The sequence below is a fragment of the Peromyscus maniculatus genome, chromosome 14 (assembly GCF_049852395.1).
Source record: "Peromyscus maniculatus bairdii isolate BWxNUB_F1_BW_parent chromosome 14, HU_Pman_BW_mat_3.1, whole genome shotgun sequence".
Taxonomy (NCBI): domain Eukaryota; kingdom Metazoa; phylum Chordata; class Mammalia; order Rodentia; family Cricetidae; genus Peromyscus; species Peromyscus maniculatus.
The window spans coordinates 75,710,538-75,728,969 of NC_134865.1; the positions used below are offsets into that span (position 1 = coordinate 75,710,538).

At 44.4% G+C, this 18,432-nt stretch overlaps 1 pseudogene across 1 annotated transcript; it reads right to left on the reverse strand.

Annotated features, from left to right (window-relative positions):
* Window positions 1-740: 740 nt before the first annotated feature.
* On the reverse strand, window positions 741-11,832 carry LOC102905777 (serine protease inhibitor A3N-like; annotated as a pseudogene). Its single transcript, XR_013044475.1, has 4 exons — window positions 11,206-11,832; window positions 4,638-4,910; window positions 3,544-3,694; window positions 741-2,623 (listed from the first exon to the last, which is right to left on the reverse strand). The product of XR_013044475.1 is annotated as a serine protease inhibitor A3N-like (transcript).
* Window positions 11,833-18,432: the final 6,600 nt, after the last annotated feature.

Here is an 18,432-nt window from a genome sequence, read left to right on the forward strand (position 1 = left end):
TCCAGTGTGGCTTTGAACTCACAGAGATCCGGATGGATCTCTAACTCCAGAATGTTAGGATTAAATGTGTGTGTCACCATTTTCTGGCCTCTATGTCTATCTAGCAGCTGTTTTGTTCTCTAACCCCAGGTAAGTCTATTAAGGTGCACAATATATCGGGGGACACAATATCACCACAACCCTTAATATCAATGGAATCAATTTGCATATAAAAAGAAACAGGCTAACAGAATGGATTCAAAATCAGGATTCATTCTTCTGCTGCATACAAAAAACAAACCTCAACTTCAAAGACAGACACTACCTCAGAGTAAAGGGTTGGGAAAAGACTTTCCAATTAAATGGACTTAAGAAGCACGCTGGTGTAGCTATCCTAATATCTAACAAAATATACTTCAAACTAAAATCAATCAAAAGAGATCAAGAAGGACATTATATATTAATCACAGGAAAAATCCATCAAGATGAAGTCTCAATTCTGAACATTTATGCCCCAAATACAAGGGCACCCACATATGTAAAAGAAACATTACTAAAGCTTAAATTTCACATCAAACCCCACACACGAAGAGACTTCAACAGCCCACTCTCACCAATGGACAGGTCTGCCAGACAGAAACTTAACAGAGAAATAAGGGAATTAACAGGTGTTATGACTCAAATGGACTTAATAGACATCTGCAGAACATTCCACCCAAACACAAAAGAATATACCTTCTTCTCAGCACTCCATAAAACCTTCTCTAAAATTGACCACATACTCGGACACAAAGAAAATCTCAACAGAAACATATTTTTATTCATCAAAAATATACAGATTAAGGAGAAATCTTGTTCGTGAAAATCTACAGATATAAATGCCCAGGTAAATGGAATATATTCGTGAGGTAAATACACATCAGTGGGGGAATTCCCATAGCCGTTTAGGGAAAAGTTGCAATAGCACATGTGAAAATTACTGAGAGAAGCAAACATTATTCCAGAGTCTGTGTTCCCATGGCCATGCCTAATGAGATTTCCCAACAGAGAATTATTCATCTGGTGGGCTGACACCTTGAATATTACTGTCCATCTGCTGTTCTATGACATGGCCCTTGGCATTAACCCATCCAAAACTGCCTGTAGTTCTCAGTCATTTGAGAGTCCTCACAAGGCCAGGTGCTTTGACATCTGGTGACTGTTTATTCTTTTTCTCACCCCCCCCCAATTATTACTAGAAATGACTCCATTGCTGTGTGCCCTGCCTAAAGTATTCTTTCTGTTCATCTGACCACCTTCTCATCCTACTCTGACATCAGCACAGAGGTCACATGAGCCACAGACTCTTTTAGGAGCACTCTGTGAAGCACCCAGAGCCTTGTTTTATGACCCAGCTGCACACCACCAAGGTGATGCCCCAGACACAGAATGCCAGCTTGGTAAAAAACTGTTCCTCTGGCCTCAGGACACTTGAAAGAACATCCCTTCAGTCATAATGTCTAGCTGTGAGGTCATGGGAAATGGCTAAGATTCTGTGTCTCAATTTCCTCATCCATAAAAAGGACTGATAATAACACAGAGGTCAGAGGCACATCACAAAATTTTCAGATGGTGAGTGACAATATCTACTATCCTGGCTTCACTAGAGGGCAAATCCCTGCCAACAGGAGCTGAATGAACACTGCCTGGGTACTTTCTGTACAGTTATATATTTACTGATGCTTTGCTCCAAGCCCTGAATTTTGCGTAAGGAAGGCAGAGTTGTCCATCTCTTGTGTGATGTTGGTCAGTGGGGAACCTAGAAAAAGGCTCCTCTGCCCTAGGTTGGTGTACTGGGGGGGAAAGGAGCTGGTCTGACCAACCGACTCCATGAGATGCAGAAGTGAGAGACACAAAACTGTGCCAGATGTGGGCAGGGTCAGGAGCCCTTGCAAGGGACAGTGGGTGGCAGAGCCTGGAAAAGGGAAAGTGTGAGGCAGGAACCGGGCATGCAGTGGCCCCAGTTCTGGAAATAGCCTCTGAGTGGCAGGTTCTCATCTCAAGGACTGGGGCTGAGGTCCATATGATTGGGCTATAAATTTGAATAGTTCCATTAAGCCTGTGGAAGCTGAAGGCAGACATAACCAGAGCCCAGATAGAGACTGAGCCTATCTGCCCAGGGTTTTGGATAGAGGCAGATACAAGATTGGTAGCATGGAGAGGCCACAAAGACAGACTTCAAGGTCAGGAACATGAGCCAGTGCTGCCAAGAGGACTGGGAGCCTAGCACTGGTTGTCCAAGGGCCCCTGTGCATGTGGGAGTCATACAGTTAGTCACTGTTACTGTCCATCCCAGCATGCCACAGCCAATCAGAGCGTGGGGGCCAAAATGCACATAGAGACCCACAAACACGCTTAATCCCTACTCCTAGGAAGAAGCCTCACCACTTGGAAAGTTCTAGTTTCCCTTAGGATTTGTGACTTTGGCCATAAAGAGTGGAGTCTGAATGTTTGTGTCAGAGACAATCATTAAGAATACACTGCTGAAAATCACTTTCATAGGGTTAGAAATTAGAGCTGATCCCAAAGCTCTGACTCCTGTGGCAGCAGCTGCTTCTGTGCCTGTCTCATCCACATCCAGCACAACATTGTGGACCATCACTCACTGGAGACCAGGGAGGGCAGTAGAGCAGATTTCTGAAGCAAGCATCCACTGCTGGCCTCAGCTGATGGAGAGGTTGTTTTTCCTACTGTGAGCTCTACTCCTGGTGTTTCCAAGTCTCTGCTCAGGCTGTGAGATGAGGCACGCCCTGGGTCTGCTCAGTCTCTGAGAATCTGTGGTGCACTCAAACACACTGCAAACTGGAGCATGGATGTAGACAGCATCAGTCATTAATCTACAGGAATATTCTCAGAGTACCCACAGGGAAAAGCCTGGGTGCTGGCATCAAGTGCAGGCTTCATTGTCCCTCCTGCTCCAGCCTCCTTGGGACAAACAACCTCAATGCAAATGGCATAACTTCTCATTCTCAGACTGCCATGCCCTACTAATACATATCTGAGCCCAGGCCTCTGAGTGGGCACTGGACAGAACACTAGGCATTGTCAGGCTGTGCATCTGGGAATGTAGTGTGGGGTCCTAAGGCATCTTTTCTGCTATTCTTAAGTTTTCCATCCCAATTGTCATTCATCTCTTCTTATTTCCTCTACTGCTACTGTTCTATGTGCTAGTCCAGAAGTACTGGACCAGCTCTGCAGTAAAGAAGCTGAGGCTGAAATGCCTTACCCTTCAAGGAATTGTGGGTGGCACCCACACACAGCACAGGTTGGACCTATGGTTGTCGAAGACCAAGCACAGGCTCTTTCCCATCCTGTGCTCCTGGGTGAGATTATGCTCAGTGGGTAGAGGGGGGATTGGCTGCATGCTCTCCAGCAGGAATATCTAGATTATAATCCAGCTCTCCCAGGATGAGAAATCTCAGAAACACAGGCTTTCTCACAAATTTACCATTCCCCCTGGCCACCTGGCCTTCACTATCCTCATTTTGGTATGCAATAAGAACCACCCAGTGTTTCTTGGCTTACCTGAGAGACTCTCAGGTCCTTGGCCCCTGTGGTCCTAGACAGGTCAGCCTGTGTGGAGAAGACTTCCCTGATACCCAGCTGTTGAGGGATGCCCTCTATGTTGTAGTCACTGGAGATGGAGAACTTGGGTATGTAGAGCTCGTCAATCATCCTGAGAATGAAAAGGAGAAATGTAAGTGTCTGTCACTGGACTGTGTGTCCCTCTCAAACCACATTATAGCTAGGTCACCTCTCCACAGACAGCCTTCTCACCAGAGAGAAGTCCTCTTTCCATGCAGGCATACATCACATGATTTTGCTTTTCTATTGCATTTATTACCCATCAGTGCCTGAGAGTGTTTACAGAGGCAGGCACTGAGGCTTGGTACCAACTCTTCCCTTACACAAAGTGCTTTTCTCCCAGACCCAGAAAATGCAGTCCTTCCTTGTCATGTGGACCCTCAGACTGCACCTAATGAGTCTTCTATTTAAAATTGCACACTCCATCTGACTCCATTTTCCTGATCCTTGGGCCCTCCCCTTAAATATTTCATTCCTTCTCGTCTTTTAACAAATCAAATAATGTTTAGTTGCATTTCCATCTTCCTACTCTCTCTTTCTCAACTACAAGATGAACTCACAGGGTAAAAAATTTTGTGTATTAGTCTCCGAAAAACTTGCAGAGTTTAAATCAGAACATTGCACATAGTGGGTCTTCAAGTCATCATTCTGTGAATGGTGAATGAATGAGTGGTGAGGGGATGAGAGGGCTACACAGGACACAGCTGATTCTCAGAGCTGATCTCATCTCAACCTCCCTCCCCTCTGCATTCCAAACCCAGTCAAGATTCCCTGTAATTACAGCCTGTTAGACACAGAGGAATCCTCAGCTCCTGCTCCAGCTCAGCTCATCTTTGAACAACAAAAATGACAGTAAAATCTGGCCCCAAACTACTGACTCAGCAGAGGGAAAGTCACCTCTGCTCCACGTGTCCCTGCTGACTCTCCAGTCATTATACTGGGTGGTCATGAGACTCTGAGGGTCAGGGACACTGAACCTCAAGGCTGCATCAGGATGGGGAGCCAGACCATCAATGGTTCCTTTGGACACACACCTGGGCCTCAGAGAGTCCTTCCTCTTCCTCAGGGTCTCTGGTTGCAAACTGGCTTCCACCTGCTGCATTCTGCCCTCATCAGGGAGGATGAACAGGGCGCTGGCATTGCCTCTGTACTTCAGCTCCACCACAGCGCAGAACAGATCCTCATCCCAGAAGTAGGGTGTGGTCAGGTCCTCAATGTTCATCATGGGCACCCTCACAGTCCTCTTCTTGTATAGTTGAACTCAGACTTGAATGTATCACGAGGGTTATATGATGTCTTCCATTTCCCTAAGTGTGGAGCAAGCCATCAGAATGTAACAGCACAGGAGAGACTCTACCTCCACCCCATTTTGGCCCAGCTTCTGAATCAAGAGAGCAGTCAATCCATCTTCAACAACACAGAGTGTAGTATCCCTAGGTGCTTGCATAATCTGGATTGGAAAAACCTTGATATATGCAGAACTATGAATGAGAAGTGATCCACAGGCTTGGTTTGAAAAAGGGAACGCAAAACCAAAGCCTGGCTACTTGAGGAACCTGGGAAACAATCCAGAATCTGAGAATGGGGTGATTTAAAGAGAAGTGAAAGTAAAAGTGGTGAGACCAGGGCCTGGGGAGATTTGGGGATCCCTTCTTCCTTAGGAGGAACACTGTCTAGAAGGCAGTTGCTTGTGGGACAAGTTACCAGAGAAACAGGAAGAGACTGAAACCTCCAGACGGTGACCTGTCAATGGTGCACATCAAAGTGAACCACTTAATGGAAGGCAGAGCCCAGAGCCAAGTGTGGGCTTAGAGTCAAGCTCCAGGGCCTGGGAACTTCCCAGAGTTGGATTACCAGGATCCCATAATTGGTTGACTAAGACATTGGTAATGAGTCCTCTTCTCCCTTACGGGCCATGTTCACCTCCATGAATCAAAGATATCCTACTTAAACTTTATGGACATTCCAAGTGCATGTGACCATCTGCAATATACCCTAGGGGACATGGTGCTTTGACAATTTCTTGGGCTCAGGATCCAGCCACATAAACACACATCCCCACCTCAGGGTCAAGCAGCCTTGGAGTTCAGGTCTTGGGCCCAGCAGGGAGAGCCATGCCCTGCAGTCTAATCCTGCAGGCCATCACTCTGCTTCCCCTCCCTTCACAGCACAACTGCTGTGAGGCCATCCTGGACTCCTGTCCTCTGTCTTCCCATCCTCTTCTGTCCATGGCCAATTGGTTTTCTGTTATTATCTGAGAGCCTACCCTCCTCTTCTCTGGCTTATCCAGAGTCCAGAGTCCCAAATCCACCCCAGATCTAGTCACATCAAGATTTTTATCAGGAATCTTTCTGTGGTCCATTGTCTCATTCTTTGTTCTATCAGACAGGGTTTTATTGGTATTGGCTCTACATATCTTCCACTTAAACCTCACCCACAACAATTCCATCCCACTCTCCCAAATCTCCTGAGCCTCAACTCCAGATTTGTTGTCCCAGGATTGTTTCTTCAGCACTGTGACCCCATAGGCTGACTTGGCTACTAATTTTACAAACTAAAATTTCATGAATGAGCCAGACATTAAACACAGAACATTGCCTGGCTGACACCTCCCTCTCACAAATGGCTTCTCCTCAGTCCCTGCTTTTCCATATCCATGACCAGCATTACAGAAAAGGTTCAGGGAGAGGTCCTACATAAGAATGTGTGAAAGGCTCTTCAGTAGTTATAGGACATGCTACTTTCCTCATTTAAGATTGGGTAGCCAGACTCCTTAGGTCAAGATGTCTCAGACAACCTGAGTCCTCCTAGAGATATAGTTTCTCTAGCAGATGGATTCTGTATGAGTATATTAGAAAGGCTGGAGTGGGCTGAATAAGGGACTTCTTTTGAGGTAGTTTGAGTGCAATTGTTTCCCATAAGCTCATAAGAAATGGCATTATTAGGAGATGTGGTTTTATTAAAATAGGTGTGGTCTTGTTGCAGGAAGTGTGTCACTCTGGAGGCAGGCTTTGATGTCTCATAAATGCTCAAGATACAGCCCAGAGTCCCAGACTGTGGGAGCCCAGCTGGGAGACCAGCTCCCAGATTTTAGCACAGGGTACTCGTGAGTAGAGAGGGGAAATATAGAAACACAGGATGTCCTTGGGAGGGCCTGGATCCTTATCCACCAGCTCCTCCTGTCTCTTCTAAAGGCTATGTATAGGAATGCCAAGGGGTGGAGCAAAGGACCTCCCCCTAGCTCAACCAAGTGTACACTCTTCCTATCACTTTGTAACCATGCACATCGTTAAACAATCCTCTCATGTAGCCATGCTGGGTAAAGCAAGCTCAGATCTCACAAGGAAACCTTTTTGGGCCTCCACAACTCCCCCTTCTTGATATAAAAATGAGCTCTACAGGCCCCTCAGACTGTGCCTGTCTTAGCTTGTTATTCTTGATTAATTTTACATACATACGTTCAAGAAGTTATCAAGAAGACAGTTGCCCATCTTTGGCTACCAGCCTCTGGCAAGAGGGGGGTACAGAACTTAACTTATCTGTGACCTAGGTCCCTACTAAGAGCTTAGAATCATCCACAGTGATTTCCAAAGCAGCCATACCTCCCAGTAAAGGAATAGAGAATAATAAAAATATAATATACTTTTGAAGAGTTTCTCTCTGGGTCCCGCCAAGCCCCTGCAGTCCTGCAGCCCACTTATAAAATAATCACTCAGGTGCTTATATTACTTATAAATTGTGGCAGTCTTCTTGCTATCTGTTCTTATATCTTTTTTTGTTTGCTTGTTTGTTTGTTTTGGAGACAGGGTTTCTCTGCGTAGGATTGAGCCTTTCTTGGAGCTCACTTGGTAGCCCAGGCTGGCCTCGAACTCCCAGAGATCTGCCTGGCTCTGCCTCCCGAGTGCTGGGATTAAAGGCTTGCGCCACCACCGCCCGGCTCTGTTCTTATATCTTAAATTAACCCATTTCTATAAATCTATACCTTGCCATGTGGCTTGTGGCTTACTGGTATCTTACATCATGCTTTTCCCTCTGGCAGCTGGCAGTGTCTCTCTGCCTTAGCCTTCCATCTCCCAGCATTCTCCTCCCTCCTTGTCCCATCTATACTTCCTGCCTAGCTACTGGCCAGTCAGTGTTTTCTTTATCAATCAATCATCCACAGCACATTTTACAAACTTCCATTCTGTCCCAACCAGCGCGATCTTCAGCAGAGACCCTAGAAGGGGGATGGCGAATGAAGGGACAAGAGACACAAAGAACTGACAGCAAGACAGTATTCTGATCAAGCTGCAAAATTTTATTTTTCTCAGGTGGGATTTATAGTAAACAGACCAGGAAACTTTCTTTGGGAAAAGATCAGGGGACTGTTGAGTTGCCAAGTAACCCAACCAAGCAACCTAACCACAAAACATTGTTACTAGTGGTCACTGCAGCAGAAAGATAAGTAAATGTTAAGTTATTTTCTATTAACTCAGGACTTGTCCAAGCATGTCAAAAGTTTCTGGTTAGGGGCTCAATACTGGACAACAGAAAGTTAACTCAGGCAGGCAATATGGCATGGCTCTTGAAATTGTCCTCGGCACCATTCTACATATTTACAAATAGCATATCACTATACATATTTATACCTTTTTACAAACTTATATTCAAAAGGAAACTTTGTAGAACTACTTTATAAATTTTACCATATATCTAGAAGAATCTCTTAACAGAACTAATTTTCATTCAAAATCAAACTCTAATAGCAAACACCTAGAAGAGATTTCTTAACAGAACTATTAACAAGTCGGGAAATAGGGAAATCATTTCTAAGTTCAGCATTTATAGTCAGATTTTATGTCATTCTAAAAGTTTTTCTGACAGTTTGAAGTCAGAGGTTAATTCATCAGTGGCTCTAAGCTTGACTGAGTGAAAAATTCCCTCTTCTTATTTTTTTTAAAGCTGCTTTTTAAGATTATCATGAGCATTTCAATGATGCCAATGTTTCTCTCTTGCATTTCAAGCACAACCCAAGCTTTTTTATTTGCCTATAAGATTTTTCTTTTTTTACATCCAAAGCAATTTCTCACTGTATGGACCTCTTTCCCTAGTATTCTAAAGGGTTTCAAAGTGACTTCTTGACAAATAGTATTAGCATATTAATTGCCTCCTGACTGGCAAGCTGATTGCCTGTTTCTAGTTCTTGAGAGGCAAGCTAACAGAGCTTGTGAAAAAAAATAGAATTTCGAGCAGGAAAAAAAAACAAAAAACAGTTTTTGGTCAGTGCTGCACTGGTATTTCTCTAATGGACTTCATTTCCCCAGCTGCCTTTCTCTATATTGTCATGCTGTTACAACCCATGTTGCAGACTATATTTCTCAAACTGCCTTTGTCTATATCATCACATTGTTACAAATGAACTACATTTCCCATGCTGCCTTTCTTGGTCTGGGAGAAAACTTCTATTCACACTGTATTCAAGCTTTTACTTTTACCATGGCAAGTTTTTCAGTCAAAATTTTGCTCTCTTACCAGGGGATATCTCTGTTCTCCCTGAGCTGGCCCTGGTAGGTATATATCCTTCATCTGACATCATCCCCTGAGGCAGGCTGCATCTGTCTGTCTGCTCACACTCAGACAGGCATTTTGGTAACCCTTTGCTCCCCTGCCTTATTGGATCAATTAAAAAGTAAAGACAGTACTTGAAAATAGAGCTTTTTTAGACAGATTTTCCCCAATAGAGAAAGAAAACAAAGAGCTTTTTCAGAGAAATCTTTTCTTTGTTAGGAAAAGAAAAAAAAAGCTGCTCAGTATTTTTTTTCCCCTAATACCAGCTTGAAAGAAAGATAGGAGTAGCAGAGAGGATTTGTCCTGTTCCAAGAGGGTTTGTTTGTTTGTTTGTTTGTTTTTCCTAGAGCAATTACAGGTGATTTTCCCATACTGATAGACGTTATTTCCAGGTGAGTTATATTTTTGCCCTTACAGAAAGAGAAAAATTCTGAGAAAGACCTGAAGAGCTTCCAGATTTTAGAGAGAAATTATGAAATTTTCCAAAGAAACCTTTCAGCTTTTGAGAGAAAGATTGCTAAAATTTCCCCAAGACTTCTGTTTCCTATTATTGGCTTTATGACCAAGGAAACTAATTCTGATGGTATGATGTTATCATACAGTCACAATGTCAGTGAAGTGAAGAGTTTCATTTAACTCACAACTGCCTCAGGAAAAATTCTTTCCTCTACTGCTCAGGACTTAAATCTAAGCTCTTCACAGGCCAAAAGTTTCCATAGGAATCTTTTTCTGCCTGTTTTTCTCATTTTGATAGATTTTTCTCTGTTTCTTCCCCAGGAATTGCATTCATATTCCCGTAGTTGGAAAATGAAAGACATAGTTCCTCTGTCTTGTTGCTTATCTTACCCTAAGTTTTTTCTTACACTATATCCCTATATTCTACCTTATATTTTTTCCTTCTTACCCTAAGTTTTTTCTACACTATATTCCTTTATTCTACCTTATATTTTTTTCCTTATTTTTTATAGATAGAAATTAAGAGAGAGAGAAAAAGAAAGAAACCTAGAAAGAGAAAAATATTCACTGAAGCCTCACTTTTCAGCTTTGGCATTCAGCCATCTTATTTTCACTCCCCAAAATAAAAAATACCTGCCTTCATTTTTCATTCCTCATAGGGCATGCCTCCTTAAAATTGCAACTCCCTCTCTCTCCTTTTGCCAAGGCTGTAGTTCCTGTTCCTGGTATCATTTTTGGGAGCCCAGCTAGGAGACCTGCTATTACATTTTATGACAGGGAACTCTTGAGGTGAGAGGGATAAGAGATACTAGATAGAAGGATAGAGGGGAGAGAAACAGATAGAAATACAGGATAGCCTCAGGAAGGCCTGGATCCTTATCCACTAGCCCCTCCTGTCTCTTCTAAAGGGCTATTTATAGGAATGCCAAGGAGTGGAGCAAAAGAACTCCCTCTCACTCAGCTAAGTGTAGACCCTTCCAATCACTTTGTAGCTATGCATATGGTCAAGCAATCCTCTAATGCAGCCCTGCTGGGTAAAACAAGTCGAGATTTCACTAGAAAAGCTTTGTGGGCCTCCACACCAGACTACTTCCTCTTGCCAGCAAGATGTAGTACTCTCAGATACGGCTTTATCATCATGTCTGCCTGTACACTGCCATGTCCCATCATGAAGATAATGGATGGAACCTCTGAATTTTAAGTGAGCCACCCAATTAAATGTTTTCCATTATAAGAGTTGCCATGGTTATGGTGTCTCTTCACAGCAATAGAACCCTGACTAAGACACCATCTCTGCAGGGAGAAGCAATGGCTTCAGCAGGTAGGACTGGATATGTGAGCGATGCAATCTGATAGGCAGTAAGTTAAAGTCACATCCAACACAACCCTCTTAGACTCAGGGGTTCTGTGAAGTATGTACCAGGAATCACAACTATATCGCAAAAATCCCAAAGGACGAGTAAGGCCTGCTAGTAATAAGAAGTTAGGCACCCATGTCTCCAAGGCCATGGGCATCTCCTTTCTAGGGGTCAGAGTATAGACACAAGGTGCCCAGCCAACACCCTCTCCATCCACCCCTGAAACAGTGACCATCCTCACCTTTAAAGTAGATGTAATTCACCAGCACCACTAACGAACTCTCATCCAGGTGTGAGATTACTTCCTTAATCTTCCCCTGGGTCTGTTGGCTTACATAGTCATTGATGAGTTTTTTGGCCTCATGAGGCTGCTGGAAGTCAGTCACAGAGGCCTCAGCCTGGTAGAGCACCCTTGCCTTCTCCTTAAACTCTGCCAGGATATCCAGATGCTTTTTAATAAACATGATGCTGCCTATGCTGATTTTCACCTGGTCCCCTGGCTGACTGAGCATATGGAAGAGGTGCCCAAAGCTCCAGTGGATATCTAGCTCAGAGGTCTCTGTGAGACTGAACTTGAGACCTTCTAGAATCTCTTCCAGGGTGTTGCTGCTTGCTCTCAGGGACAGGATGGCCAAAGCTACTGAGATGCTGAGTGGGGAGAATATGATGTTTTTATCTGGATTCTTCAAAACCAACTCCTTGTAGAGGGTAAAGGAAAAGTCATTGTTGATAGAGGCCATTGTTAGACTGTCCACTCGTGTCGCATTGTTTTGGTCTTCCTGGACTTCAGCATTTCTTTCCAATGAGCCATCTAGTTGGCAGGGCAGAACCCAGCCATCAAAAGGATAAAAGCTACAAGGAGGGCCATCTTCTCTGCTCTCTTGTCTGAAAAGGAAGATTTTTGGAGTCTGGAAAGATCAGGTAGTGACCTGATCATCTCCTTGTCCTTCAACCTTGCATGTACTATATCCAGGCTCTGCTGCCATTTTCTGCTTTTGTGACCATCTGTTAGGGATGCTCTGGACTCTCAAATGGTACTACCAGATCCCACACAGCCTGTTTCCACTAGGGGAAGTGATGCTGCAGTAGTCAATTTTCCTACTAGAAAATCAGGATCCATAGAGATAAAGGGACATGCCAGACTAACAAAGTAAGGAAGAAAAGGACCTGAGGATGGGCAAAATCCTTCTGTAGTCGTAATTTCTTTCCTCTTTTTGCTTTGCATAAGAGCTCACTAGAAATCAGGGAATACTCTTAATTTACACTTGTCCCCTACTCACCATCACCAACTTCTAGTAAGGACTCAGTGAAGGATCTTTGAATTAGATTAGCAGCAAATGCCCCATCCCAACCTCCAGATGACAAGTTCATGACATCTCACTGCCCTGGGATGCATCTGGTTCCTGTGTCTGGGCATGAGGTGGGATAATTGAGAGGTAGCACTGTAGATATCTGACGCAGTATTAAAGCCTTGGCATCTCCAAGAACAGGTATTAGAAAGACCAATAGAGAATGGTTCTTTCAGCTCTGCCAGGATACCACAGGGTGGTTTCTATCTCAGCTTGGAAGGCTTCCTGACAGGAAGAAAAATAAATAGTGTCCCAGTCTCTGATGACTGAACCAGATTTCATTTTTGTTGTCGGGATAGCTGTGTGGTAGTAACAAGCAGATTGGTGGATCATTCTTGGCAGCCCAGTGAGTGGCCCAGGTTACATTAGTAGTAAATGTGCCTGACTTATTATGGGAATTGGGATGATTGTAGGGAATGTCCAGAGAGTCATCTCTTCCATACACCCCTGGAGTGGGGGCCACGAGCATCCTAATGACCACAGGGAAGCTATATAGCAGGGGGGACACTAGGATGACCGTGGCTTATAATAAGTTTGGTTTTACTCAATTACTTGGCAAGCCTAGATGAAACATTTCATTATTAGGATAAGAATTTATATTGCATCAAGCTGATAGTATAAAAATAAATAAATAAATAAAAATGAAAAAAATAAACTCACATGTAGCCAAGGATGACCTTCAACCTTTGTCCTCTGGCCTCCACCCTCCAAGTCCCAGAATTACAGACCACACCTGGCTTACAGCATCCTTTTTATTTAAGGTTCGTTCGCCCAATTTTTGAGGGTTAAAGATAGCAGCCCCCATCCTTAATTTATCAAGTCATTTTTCTTGTGATAAAAATTTTTTACCTCTCCAGGGAAATCCCCAAGGTCAATGAACCACAGCTGGCTTGAGCAGAGCTGTGTGTACAACCCCTGCAGAGAACCACTACAGTGATATTTTATTTGTACTGAAATGTGATTTTATTTGCATGTTAATAAATATAGTTGCCTGGGGGTCAGAGCTAATATCAAGCCATAGCAGAAGCTGGGCGGCAGTGGTGCATGCCTTTAATCCCAGCACTTGGGAGGCAGAACTAGGCAAATCTCTGTGTGTTCAAGGATACAGCCATCATGGAGACACACACCTTTAATCTCAATACCAACCATAGAAGACCTGGAGGTCTGTACAGACAGGCAGTGATGAGGAGGTCATGTGGTTAGGTTTACAACCAATGAGAAGGCAGAATAGAAACTCTATAAAAAAAAAAAAAGACAAACAGACAGGAAGTAGCTCTCTTGCTGAGGAGGACAGGAGCGGCAGTAAAGGGTAAGGTTTTTAGCTCTTAGCTATTGCTCTGACCTCTTGGGCTTTCATCTTTGCATTGGCTCTGTGTTTCTTATTTAACAAGATGGTTACATCTACAAACCACAGCTGGCTTGAGCAGGGCTGTGTGTACAAACCCTACAGTGATTCTGTTCCAGGAACACAGCTTCCCTGCCACAGAATTTCCCCAGGGGTTTTTCTCTATATGTTTGTTTACTCTAACCTCAAGATCTTTTGGATCATGAGCAAGTCAGCAAGAAGATTACAGATGGAGAGGACCTACATCAACAGCCTCAGATGTGGATGAACCCCTAATGCTGAGTTGGAAAAAGCCCCAGTGTTTCTCTGCTCTGATGTTCTTTCTAAATTGGAGAAGTCCAGGTAGAAAATTATTCAGTGACTGTCCCCCATCCTTGGAGCCAGAGAGAAACTAGATTCTCAAATCCTGACACTCACTATACCATTGCCTTGGTAGAGTTCTCAAATTATTCCAAACCAAAGGCGGCCCCTCGAAAGTTCTAATTATTATTCCTTATGCTGCTTTTTAAAAAAAATATTATTGGCCGGGCATTGGTGGCGCACGCCTTTAATCCCAGCACTCGGGAGGCAGAGCCAGGCGAATCTCTGTGAGTTCAAGGCCAGCCTGGGCTACCAAGTGAGCTCCAGGAAAGGCGCAAAGCTACACAGAGAAACCCTGTCTCGAAAAACCAAAAAAAAAAAAAAAAATTATTGATTTAAATTTTACTTTTGAAAAAAAAAAGAAAGCCTGTGGTAGTGGTAAACATGGAGGCCAAACTTTAGCCTCTGTCCACTGTATAGGTGAGTTTAGAAGTGAATATAGATGCTAGAGGGAAGGGATGATGGGGAAGATGGATAGAGAGGAGAGAGGATAAGGTGAGAAAGGATGAGGAGTGAGAAAGTGAAGGAAGAAGGAGCAGGAGGACAAGAGGGAGGAGGGGGCATAAAATGAGGGAGGAGGGGGATCAGATGAGGGAGCCAAGGGGAAGACAGAGGGGACAGAAGACTAGAAGAGTGTAGGAGGAGAATGGAGGGAGTAGGGGAGGGAGGTGCTGGAGCTGAGCCACGTGTCCTCGGGGATGTGACATGCCTGCAGAGGGGCCAGGGACTTCAGCAACCATTACTCTGTGCTTGCTGTCAGACTGATGCATCCATTTCTTTGAAAAGCATTCAACTATATTTTACAGAAAAATTATTTCCTCAGAAAACAAGTTAGCCTGTTTCTACAGGAGAAAATTTGGCTGAGTAGCTGGTGGTTGTCTTCTTTTCCTGGCTATGAGAGAGTGGAACCCTCATATTGGCCATGGGATCTTTTGGGGGAAGTGGGATCCCTGAACCCAAGCCTGTTGCCCCAGAGGGACTCTGCAACTGTCCTGTCTCCCCTTAACTATAACAGCAGCACCCAGAGTAGACAAGGTCTCAATACTTCCTCCTTGTGCAGGGTCAGAAGGAGCAGGCTCCATTTGCTCTCCAGGAGCATAGCCCACCCGCATCTACTGTAGACATGAATATCTGGACTGAGAGAAGATTCATATGCACCCCAGAAATGTCCTCAGACTCCAACCCAGTACCACAGGAACAATTCCTCACCACCCTCCAAACCAAGAACCCAGGTAATTGCCAATACCACAGTCCTGGAAAGGCTCCTTCCACTGTCCCAGGAGAAAAGGAATCCTGAGCTTTACCTAGAGAGCTGAAGCCATCTGTTTTAGATGAGTCCTGGTGTTTGGGGTTGCTGTTCTCCTGGGATGCTGCTCTCCCACTGCACACTGATGCCTATTTATCCACCCCAGGGACACCTCCCACCTCATAGGAAATGCTGGCATGTACAAGGTGTGCTCTGTGATCAGACTGGAAGTGGGCAGACAAGATGATTTCTGGTAACATGAATTTAGAAAACCTATCTAGCAGAAACACCTGTCACTGTGTTCCAATCAATAAGGCAGCCGCAGCTGGTTTTCAAAGTTGCAGCTTCTGTTTCTTCAATGGTTCAAAGTTCAGCGTGGAGCTGGGGAGTACTTGGAGGCAATGGGCATATTCTAAAGAGACTTGTTCTCCTCTCTTTGGCTATCAGACTTCTGGAGGGAAGCTGCCATGTCTGGCAGTGAAGGAAAACTCCTAAAGGAATCTGTGTCTGCAGAGCCTGGCTGGCTGATCTGAATTTCAGCACTGTAGAGAGATGGGAACACTGCAGGTCAGAGGCTAATGACCTTCTCATGGGCTAAGTGCTGCTCTCTGGAACAGCCATGTTTCCTCCCTCTGTGTCAGAACTAAACCTTGTGACAATAGAGTCTATTCACTTAGCAGACAAACAGCTTCGATCCAAAAGCTAAGAATGCCAGCAGATAACATCTTGAGCCTGTAGAGAGGCTCCCCCATATTGATGCACCTGCCTTTCTGAGGTTCCTATCCCTGCATTTTCAACTTGCCTTCATTTGTGATTTTCTTTGTTTGGTTAGGCTATTAAGTTTTTATGAAACTGCTTCCACACTAGAATATGTAATTTCAGTAACGTAAATCTGTGTTCCCAGATCCTGTCACTCAAAATTGTTCTTACAAAGTGTCTGTTATTACCCTTAGGATGAGAGCTGTGCTGTTTGTGTCAATGTTGTGTTAGAGATCCAGCAGGCAGGAGTTATTCCAAAGCAGCTGTCCCCAACGTTGAGGTGCTGGTCCTAACTAGAAGGATTTTGGCTGAATAAACAGTAGTTTGAGTTCTCTGTGTTCCAGAGAAGCAGATCACCATGGTGCATTTCTATTTACCAGGAGCCACCCTAAGCTTCCCACAAACATCTGCTACCTCAGGCATGGGCACCCAGTTCCCCTTCAATCCAGACAGCCTGAATCTGCTCAAGATCCACCCCGCTGTCATATAAAATCTGTTTTCTTTTCTGCCCATTTCCTCATTTTCCACCCCAGAGAGAGGCAGCCTTGACAGTTTAATTTTCAATAAGTTTTTGTTTCTCCCTACACTGGCTTACATATTGGTCTGTAGCCATGGAGAGAGCACAGGGCATTTTAGAAGGGCAATACCCATCCTAACTGAACTAAAGTGCTTATCTGTTGACACTCCTGTGTGCCCATCACTTGCTTCTGCTGGCTCCTGCCGCTCTCCCATCCCCTGTCACGTATTCGAGTCTAAATTCTAGTCTGCCTTTCCAGTCGCATCTCTCCTCCTCTGTGCTGGATAGATTTATGTCAACTTGACACCATCTATAGTCATCTGAGAAGAGGGAACCTTCCTTTTTGAGAAATAAAGAAAATGCCTCTATAAGTGGACCCTGAGGACCAACCTGTAGAATAGTTTTTGAATTAGTTAAAACAGAGAGGGCCCAGCCCATGGTGTATGGTGTGATCCCTGGGCTGGTGTCCTGGGTTCTGTATGAAAGCAGGCTAAGAACACCATTCTAAGAAAGCCACTAAGAAGCAGTCCTCCATAGCCTCAACATCAGCTCCTGACTTCAGGAGGTTGCCATGTTTGGGTTCCTGTTCTGAATTCTTGAAATGATGACCAGTGCTGTGGAATGTGAGAAACAGAAACTCTTTCCTCCCCAACTTGCTTTTTAATCTTGGTGTTTCCTTCATCACAGAATTAGAAACCCTGTCTAAGACATCCCCCTATTGTGCCCACTCCTCTGTCCACCCCTATAGGAGACCCACTCTGACCTGTTGAAAGTTTTTTGGGGGCAGAAGTGAGGAATAAGGAAGTTTTAGATAGCAATATAGGCCTAGATGAAAAAAAAAAAAGACAGAGACACAGGATAGCTTCAGGAGGGCCCTGGGTCAATACCCAGTCTCCCCAAGTTTAATCATGATGGGCTTTTCATCCATTAACAAGGGGAGAAACAAAAGAGCCCCCCCACTTGAAGATCAAAGCACAATGTACAACCAAGTATAGATCTTTCAAAACAACTCCTAACTACTCTATTGGCCAAATAATCTTATTATGCAGTCCTGCTGGATAAAGCAAGATCAGAATCTCTGACCTTGAGTAAGGCCTGACTATGGAGCCTCTGTGGGCCCCAACAACCCCTGCTTGATTAAGTGACATTTTGGAACTTCCTCCTCTGTGTCTGTCTTTCTCATTGCATCACTGGAGCCTGCTCTCTCTCTGTCTTTCTGAACTCCTGAGGTGTATGGGACAAAAGTCCCACTGTTCATCAGGTAGCTCCCCTATGCACTCCTGGGCACCCCATCCTCTGTAAAGGGACATCTCTTCACTGGGAGTCTGAGCATCTTTCTGAGGAGTCTAGTTCTCTATGGAGACACCCTCAGACTGAGACTCTGTCCCTGCATCACTCACTGCATCCCTCCCTGTGCCTCTGTTCCTGTGCTATCGGTATCCCTCTCCTGGTGGGATTCCTCTGCCCTCCTCTCTAAGTCTCTCCCACTTCCTCCTCACTCTGAAGTTCTCTACTGCTGCCCTTTCAAGGTTGTCTTTCTTCCTGCTTGCTCTGTCTCTCTCACTTGATCAATCATGGGCCCTTTCCATTCCAAAAGTGACTCCCCAGTTCCACTTGCTTCTATCTTTAAGTCTCTTTCTCACCTCACACTTACAGATCTCAGTAAATCTCACTGCCTTATTTTTTACTGCAATATGGCCTGGCTGTGATATAAACTTGACACTCATTCTCAATGTTCAATAAATGACATGTTCAACTACCCGATTCTCACTGATTTGGACAAATTCTGCCAATGCACAGCCAAGTGGTCTGATACCCTCTGTGTTCAGACCTTCTTTGGCCTCATTTCTCTCTCCTCCCTCTGTGCCTTATGTTCCCTGAAACTGCACTCA